Genomic DNA, 10000 nt, shown 5'->3' with positions numbered 1-10000 from the left:
ACACACGCGCACGTGCGCACACACGCACACGTGCGCACACACGCATATATATATATATATATATATATAGGCAAGTCATACCAAATTATGAATAATACGTAATAGTGCGAGGTGATTTCCTCATGTTCGTGTTCATTAAACGGAAATTACGCAACAAGTATTACATTTGATTATCGTTAATCTCGAAAACGGAGCTAAAATACGTATTGAACTTGAAAAATTAATGAAAGAGGTCGTAATGACTCGATCAATGATCTATGAAAAATACCAACGTACTGAATATCATCATTTTTTTCCGCGAAAAAGTGATAATACATCCAATACATAGGTAAAAACACTGTTCGAGTAAAAATATTCTATTATATTTAAGTCAGCTTTGTATTGAAATGGTTATTACACTTACAGTAATGTTGGGACCACTTATAAATAAATAAAATATTCCAGTAAAGTCTTATACCTGACTCACTTGATAATCATTAATCAAAACTCGCGGAACATTTATCAAACCAGATAAAGATACTCTGAATATTGGGAAATACCGCACTGATATGTTAATATAAATTTACTAACTATTATTAACGGTCATTTGGATGTTAAATAAACATCTAAAGAATGAATATTTAACATAGTGCTTCTATTTATTTTCTCACTCTGATTTTCCAATCTGTCATGTCAGACTGATTTTCCAATTTGTTTGGTCATGCTGATTTTCCAATAGATATTAAAAGTTGAATGGGGAGTAACAAGGCAAGGGAGAGCCAATCAAATTATCTGATGGAACCAGACGGCATCCAGACTTTTTTTTTTCTTTATTTGCGTCACTATTCCAGTGTAAAAGGATTTTTATTTCTACTAATTACTGCAATGTAATATTATTTGATACATTTTTATTACTAATAAACAATACATTCGAGCTAGAAGTAACATATTATACAGAGAGAGAGAGAGAGAGAGAGAGAGAGAGAGAGAGAGAGAGAGAGACCAATGGCAATTCGTGGATGTGTATATGTTTTAATGGTGAAACATTTGTACCACTAACTCTCTTGCGAGAGAGAGAGAGAGAGAGAGAGAGAGAGAGAGAGAGAGAGAGAGAGAGAGTATAATTGAAATACTCGGAAGTGGCCGCAGGGTAGAAGTAAACAATGGAGGTGCAGAAGACTGAACCAAAAAGAAAAAAAAAATACATTGCTTACTCTCGATGTTTATCGAGTCTGTTTCGGTGATTCCCCAAATTCTAACGTGGGAATGGTGGGGGAAAAGGAAAAGTGAAAAGGATATACGCTGGAAAAGGAAAATATATCGGTAGAGATATAAAAGGGAAAAACAGTGGGATAAGAGATTCAAACTGAAAAAAAAATCAGCTTTCCAAACTATAGAATCACTAAAAGGAAATACCTCTGGGGAATATTGTCAAAGCTTATGTGCGCCATAAGCAAAGGCAACGGGTAATTCTTGGATTCAGAAATGCAAACAACAGTTGAATTCAAATATGCAACATTTACCTAATAACTCTGGGCTACGTCGAAGGATATTGACGTTACAGATATTCAATAAGATACGTTGAATATTTCCAGATATGGAAACGGAAAATTTATCAATTTATAACGGTTACTTACATGACATGTTGAAGATAAAAAAAATAAAGCTGAAGATCGTCTCACTATACAAACACAGCCTGAAAGGAAAAAAATACATGTTAGCGTTATCATATGATATATATTGATACTGCATATGATATTAAGAATAATTTAGACAAGGCGTAAATACAGTTTGTAAGTATATATATATATATATATATATATATATATATATATATATATATATATATATATATATATATTATATGAATTTGCATATGAGAGAGAGAGAGAGAGAGAGAGAGAGAGAGAGAGAGAGAGAGAGAGAGAGAGAGAGAGAGAGAGAGAGATAATGTCGTTCGTAATTCTCTAAACGTCCTTACAAAAACCCATTATCATTATCAGTCTTCATAAATCGACAATTAAGAAAATTTTATGACGATTTGAGTGTGAATTACACAAATTAATGCTAATGAGTCATGACATTTATTGCCTGAATATCATCTTAGAATCTCCTATTGAATGAAGATATGAAAACCAAAGATATATATATATATATATATATATATATATATATATATGTGCGTGTGTGTGTGTGTGTGTGTAAACGCAAACATGTACACTATGTTTGTATAGCTATATGCAAATATGCTGAAATGCACTTGTATAAAATTTTTTATTTCTTTCAGTTACTGAAAAGAGACTGTTGATGACAGAACTAGAAAATGATTATCACACTATTCGAATGACGTGACTTCTGCGAAAAATGACCATTGAATTGAAGTGTTGAGTAATATTTCACTTTTTGAACGAAAAACAAATATCAAAATCTATTGATTTACAGGAAAAAAAAAGAAGCATTGGAATTTGTTCGAAAAAACCATAATGTTTATGAGGTTATCTCCAAAAAAGGAAAAACAAGTATGTTAGGCCTCTTTCTGCCTGGCACAGATATATCATTGAAAAAAAAATTACTTCTTCAGACATATATAAATATCATAAATCATATATATATATATATATATGTATGTATATATATGTATGTATATATACACAAACACACACACATATATATATATACATACATATATGTATGTATGTATAACCTCTAATCTACTGTTATTCATTACATCGGAAATAACAGTTTTATACACATCTGCCAGAGCAATGAAATAAAACAAGATAGAGCTAGGCATTTGCAGAGATTTGATTAAACTATTTAAAATGTTAACTGTAAAGATATATTTACTTTTAAAAGCTCAAAGGCCGCTAAAAAATGGCACTTGGAAGGGACAGTGAAATTGCCCTATCAAGCAATATAATGCCCTAGAGGCTGACCAAATATTGTATGATCAGCGCCCAAGCCCCTTCTCCACCCAAGGTAGGACCAGGGAGGGCCAGGCAATGGCAGCTGATGACTAAGCAGATAGACCTATAGGCTCCTCCAACCTCCCCATCCTAAGCTTACAAGGATGGTAAGGTTGCAAACACTAACGAGTCTGAGCAGAACTGAAATTCCCGTCTGGCAATAACCAGGCAGAGACGTTACCAATCAGGCCACAACAACCTAGCTACATGTAAAGCATGATAAATGGATGATATTCTATTTGATAACCTGGAAGATTCTACAATTAAAATGCAATAAACTTATAGTGTAAGGTAAACTATCATCTCAATTTTTTCATAGAACTTCTATCAATAAACACATTATAAAGAATTATTAGCAATGCCTTCAAAGAATTTCTCAAAGCAAAAGTATCACGCAACCCTATCCCTTCCCCCGCAAAAGTGGTTGAATTGCCGACGATGGTGCTACAGTAATGCACAAACCACCAATATCCAAAGATATTTTGCATGTCACATGGCAGCATACGAAAATGCACGGACTGTTAGCATGCACCTACCAAAACAATTTAACATCGCTGTCTAATACTATTATTACAATTCTAAAACCTTCTCTAACAAGGTTTTAGCACAATTCAAAGTCTTAACTCTTAGTTTTATATACACCCAGGGAGTACAAATTCTTAGGAACACAAAAAGTAAAATTCCAGAAACCATACCATGATTTAAAAGTTAAAATTACATATCACAACGCAAATAATTGCAATCGTAAAATAACGTACCATAACGTTGCATAAGAATATGAATTCAAAACTCACGTACATGAAAGGAAATTCTGATTTCGGCTTTCCAAAAAAGATACGTAATCCAAATTCATAAGAATATATAATACAAAGTTTGTCTGCCGGCACCATATCTCATCATATTCACGCTGATTCGAAGAATGAGAACCCTTCAAGGTTTTCAACCCACTCCCAGCCAAAGCCACCAATTACTCAAAGGTCGTTAACACTATTCCCATCAGCAACATAATAGTTCCAATTACTTGCAGGCTAATAAGTTGAATCTAAAAACAAACATATTTACTAAATGTAAGTTGCATATATTTTAAATAAATCTAGGCATTATGAAATTAACGGACACTAATGGACATCATACTCTTAATAGTAGCTGAGTAGCATGTCCAATGTACTGTATGTCTATGAGGTTTATGGATGTAAATCTTCATACGTTATCCCTTAATTTATAAATATATATATATATATATATATATATGTATATATGTATATATATATATATATATATATATATATATATATATATATACTTTTCCCTAGGAGGTATGTCCAAAGAAAGAAAGACAAAACGATCACTACCATAATAACCTTTTAGCCGTTCAATCGTGGATGAAGCCCCTGTGCGGTAACACTTTTAAAACGTTAATTACTTTAAAAACTTTTAAATAGACTCATCTATATACAAAAAACGTAAAACACATAAACACGACACACACACATACTAACACACTTGCAAAAGAAATCATAATAATGCGCTGTAATCCTTTATTGAAAAATTTACACATTTCTCCCGACTGGAAGGTTAGTTGAAATGGCGTTGGTATTCTAATTTCACAGCAAATCTTTTAGATGAGACTGTTGGCTCTATTACGTTTTCAACCCTGGTTGTGTGGTCCCTTCAAGTTAATTCCCATATACCTAATGTACTGCTTTGGTCAACAGTCCTGCGATGATTTTCAACGCCGAGTTACCATCCTCACATCATCCACACACACACAGTATATATCTATATACATATACATACATAAATACACAGACCCACACTATATATACTGTATATATACATATATATATATATATATATATATATATATATATATACATATATATATATATATATATATATATATAGATAGATGTATATAGATATATATATATATATATATATATATATATATATATATATACATATATATATATATATATATATATATATACATATTTATTTAATTAGCATCATTTATTTTACCAGTTAAGCAACAACCCTAGATGGAAAGGCGGGATGGTATAAAACCCAGGGATACATAAGGGAAAATAGCCTTACGAGGAAAGGAAATAAATATATTATATGAGCAGTAATAAATAATGAATATAAAATACCCCAAGATCAGTAACAAGATTAAAATAGATTTTTCATATATAAACTGTGAAGATGGACTTACGTCAGCCTGTCAACGTAAAAACATTAGCTGCAAATTTGAACTGCCTGATTAGGAAGATCATTCCACACTTGATCACAGCTAGAATAAAGCCTCTAGAATACCGTGTTGTTTTGAATCTTATGATGGTGAAGACAAATATATATATATATATATATATACATATATATATATATATATATTAATATATATATATATATGTGTATATGTATATATATATATATATATGTGTATATATATATATATATATATATATACCAGAACTCTATATCCGAAAATATACCTAGCGGTGAAATAATAATAATAATAATAATAATAATAATAATAATAATAATAATAATAATAATAATAATAATAATAATAATAATAAGACAGCAAACTGGCACGTTCATTTCACTCTAAAACTTAACAAGAAACCCCCAGTAATAAAATTGGCTTTCACGAAGCAGAGATAATGATTCCGGAACTCTGGCACATTACCTCCCCGTCGGAGTTTATTATCTCGCGTTGTGATGGTGGTGCGATGCTCATTACAGTAATGGCTATTGATATTTCCATGCAGTAGGTAGCCAGGGGGAAGATTCCTTTTTTTTTTCTTTTCTGTAGAAGGGGAACCTCGTCATCTAGATCCCCAAGGGTGATAACTGCGAAAGGAATCTAGGGAACCATTAGGAAACGCAATAATAAGCGTCTTGCCTTGATATGGTGGATGTGTTTAATTCTAATATGTATGTATGTATGTATGTATGTATGTATGTATTATTATTATTATTACTATCCAAGCTACAAACGAAGTTGGGAAAGCAGGGTGCTACAGGCCCCGGGATTCCAATAGGGAAAGCAGCATAGAGAGGAATTGATATAGAAAAATAAAAAATAAAATACACATGAAAATAAAAGATATAAATTGTGTCAAGATCAACAAAACGTTAAAACTGATCATTCATATACAAAATATGAAAGCATTTACAAAAAGTGTCAACGGCTTGATCAGGTAGGTTAGTCCATAATCTGATACCAGCTGGAATAAAACTTCTAGAAAACTCTGTAGTGTTAAGCCTTATGATGGAGAAGACATGAATATTGGAATTTCTGCAGACCTTATACAACACACATGATGATACAGTCAGGGAAGATCTAATTGCAAAGGATGGTTAAAATCGTGGGAAATCTTATACAGCAAACACAAAACACTAATTTAGCAGACCAAATGTGAACAATACTGAAAACATGGTAAAATGAAAGAATTAAATAATTCCTCAGGATCACCGGAAATCTTAAAAGACATTCTCAATATAATATTTTGTGCAATCAAAGAAGAAACAGAATATGTGTCTCTAAAGAGAGTTTACAAGTAAGAATTATACATGAAATTTTGAATAACCTTTTGAATTTTGTTTGGGTTTAACTTTATCCCCTATAACTTACACCATGTACATATTCAATCTAGATTACTATCAAGGGATTTACCAACCCTAAATCTAAATTCAGTAGATGGAATTGATGTAAAGCGAGTAGAATCATCTGCATATGCAATAAGGTTGCTTTCTATGACAAAGCAGGTGTCATGCGTATATAGTACAAAAAATATCTTTGCCTTGAGAAAATACAAATAATACATTCCCATAGCTTCTACATTGCCCATCAACAACTACCCTTTCAATGTATTTCTTGAAATTTCAATTAGGATCCTAAGAAAAGGGTCTTATGATTAACATGGTAAAAGTTAGTCCTAAAATCAAGAGACTCCCGACTACAAACAATCATGGGATTTCTGTACATCCTTTGTACAGATGATTACATATGTACATCCAATATACCTACTTTGAACTTTTACCAAAACACACTAAAAAACTTTTGATAATATGGGGGTTGTGGAAATTAGGTGGTAATCGGTATGGGTAGATTATTAGACAACTTAGGAACTAAGAAATAAACTGTCTATAAAAAAGGAAGAAACATTCCATTTGGGTCTACACTTCCATTAGCATCCGAGTCCAATAAGAGTTTCATTGGACAAAAAGCTAAACTAGTTGGTGTAGCACCAAGAAAAATGGCAACAGGAAGATTGAGTTACTATTTCACATCAAACACCTCAACCAAAAGGGTTGCCTTAACCTTTGGACAGTGAGTAATAGAGCCATCTACGTCTGTCTCATAGAGTTCAAATTTGAGGATAGCCCACTATTTATGTTCCTAGGTTGTACCAGAAAAAAAGTATCTTTTATTGTCAATCTGTAATTCTTTACATTTTAAGAATAAATGCCCAGAAAAAAAACTGCTCTAAGCTCAATATAGTTAGGTCAAGTAAAATCTGATCTGTACGTTTCCAGTGATGATAAACTTTGTTTCTTTAAATAGACACGTTCACAATCAACATTGAAAAAGGGTTTGTCTATGATATGACCAGATTTTCATTTTAGATGATAACACGGTTAACCCACTTATACAATTTTGGCCAATCTAAACGCAAATGATCACTCAAATTACCATTCCAGTCTGCTTTATATTTGATATACTCTATACCATACAAGAGCATGACATATCATGGACAGACTACTCAGTCTTATTTAGTAATAACAAGACATGATCAGACGCTCCAACCGGAGGACGAGCCTTGTTTGTTCTAACAACATGGGAATTAGTATACACTTAGTTCAAGCAATTACGAGAATTGTCAGCAGCCTCACATTCAGAACAAGTCAAAAGCTCTTTAAACCATAGCCATCAGTAGGAAAAACATAATTCAATTACTCCCAACGGTAACCATTGAAAACACCAACAAGCATGATGGTGGCCTTTATCACATTTTTTAATCCTAGATATAGTGGTAAGATGACAATCGAAGATAGAATTATCCAAACCTGAATTCTGAAGGATTGAACACAAATAAAACTAATATGTATGTATGTATGTATGTATGTATGTATGTATGTATGTATGTTAGCATGCTGTGTTTCTTCGTGTCAGATGAACAAACAGAAATTTTAGTTGCTGTACATTCTGTAATGTAACCCAGTGAATATATATGTTCTTTAGCAATTGATTGTATAACACTGTAGCCTTAAGGACTCAAAATATAAATATGGAGAAAATAGGTAGGGAGTCAATAACAAAAGAAATCCGAATACAAAACTGAAAAGAGTGGTATGTGAATAACATTAGCAATATTTACGATTAATTAAAATAAGGAAACAAGAATAATTACAAAGAAATGGAAGGTTTCACATGACTGCACAGAAACTGGACCATTACGAAAGCACAAGGTCGTAGTTGTAATTAATTCGACAAATATTTTTTTTTTTTTAAGAAAGCATAAAAATAATATTCATGATACGTGTATTAGCATCATAAATGGAACTAATGTTGCAAATTTCTAAGCAAATATCTTTAGATTAACTAATTTTTAAAATAAATATATCAATGTGCACACACAAAGAAAACACCTGACTCTCTCTCTCTCTCTCTCTCTCTCTCTCTCTCTCTCTCTCTCTCTCTCTGTGCAAAGTGAGAATGTTCCTTCTATGTCCTAGACTTGTTATTATACTAATACAATTATCTTTCAGTACCCATAGTCAATACAAGAATGTATCAATGGAGTATTTACATGATTTTATGTGGCAATAAAAGAATTTACGACTTTCTGATGATGAAATCATTAATTTCTCTCTAATTTACGTAGTAAAATATCCAATCAACTACTGTGGGAGGGGGAGAATATAATTACTGGAGGCTTCAGGAAATATCTGTTGCGCCTATGTCAAGATTAAGGAAGAATTACTCACCTGATAATTAGTTGATTGTGGCATGTCATATTTAGGAAGAAGAAGAACAGGAGACATATTGATTTAAGTATTAAATCTAATAGAGAAGTGAAAGACTGCTGGCTGTGAAATTATTCCTTCGTAAGAGAGCAGATCATTCTTCAAACACACATATATACATATGTATATATATACATATATATATATATATATATATATATAGACTGCACCGAACGTGTTTCACACAAGCTCGTACACTGTAACGGTATTTCCTTATTTTATATCTCGCTCTCCAATCGCATTGGTAACAGAACCCATTTAAGCTTGCCTTTTCATGCATTTGAACTTTTGTTATATTCTTGCTCAGAACTGCTTGTATATAAACCCGTTATCTGTTGAAATAAAGTTAGCTGCATTCAACTCGTCTTTCTGTTATAACGTAACAGCCCACTCACACACAATATATATATATATATATATATATATATAATATATATATATACATATATATATATATATATATATACATATATATATGCATATACATACTTTTACCCTTTGTTTAAATCACGTGTCTCCCACCACATACGCTCCCCGCATATAACGGAATAACAGAAATAGAGACTTGTTAAAATGCATATACCGAAGTTCAAGGGCAAAATAAATATATTTTTGTTTGGAGATTACAAAGTTTGATTGCGTTCCCTAAAATCACTTTTCATTTGCGGCCTTTCCCTTTTGGTAGAGAGAGAGAGAGAGAGAGAGAGAGAGAGAGAGAGAGAGAGAGAGATTTAATTTACAACAGTAAACATAATAGATTAGAATTTTTATATTTAAGTTTGCGTAGTAAATGCTTGCAATCCAAAGGAAATATGGTGGAGTTGAGAGAGAGAGAGAGAGAGAGAGAGAGAGAGAGAGAGAGAGAGAGAGAGAGTAAATTATGTTTCTTCTGAACAACTTTACTTTATGTTCTCGTTTAACTAGATTTCAACGATTTATGCAGAGCTGAGCTCTGGATATATCAGTGTAGAAGATGAAGAACGCGAAATTACTTTACATGAAAAATGTGTACTTTAGGG

The 10000-nt window shown here is 32.1% G+C and overlaps 1 protein-coding gene and 1 long non-coding RNA gene across 4 annotated transcripts in view; one reads left to right on the top strand and one right to left on the bottom strand.

Annotated features, from left to right (window-relative positions):
- The window catches only part of LOC137631611 (uncharacterized), a 262063-nt gene extending 260385 nt beyond the window's left edge, over positions 1-1678 (bottom strand). The window contains exon 1 of the long non-coding RNA XR_011041927.1: positions 1617-1678. This is a non-coding gene — a long non-coding RNA (uncharacterized lncRNA). The remainder of the gene's footprint in view (positions 1-1616) is intronic.
- Positions 1-10000, top strand: part of LOC137631610 (calcium-activated chloride channel regulator 1-like) — a 136030-nt gene that overhangs the window by 63784 nt on the left and 62246 nt on the right. The window lies entirely within an intron of this gene.

Source organism: Palaemon carinicauda, chromosome 40 (genome assembly GCF_036898095.1).
Source record: "Palaemon carinicauda isolate YSFRI2023 chromosome 40, ASM3689809v2, whole genome shotgun sequence".
Taxonomy (NCBI): domain Eukaryota; kingdom Metazoa; phylum Arthropoda; class Malacostraca; order Decapoda; family Palaemonidae; genus Palaemon; species Palaemon carinicauda.
The sequence above is the reverse complement of the archived record's forward strand: the minus strand, read 5'-3'. Positions and strand labels throughout refer to the sequence as shown.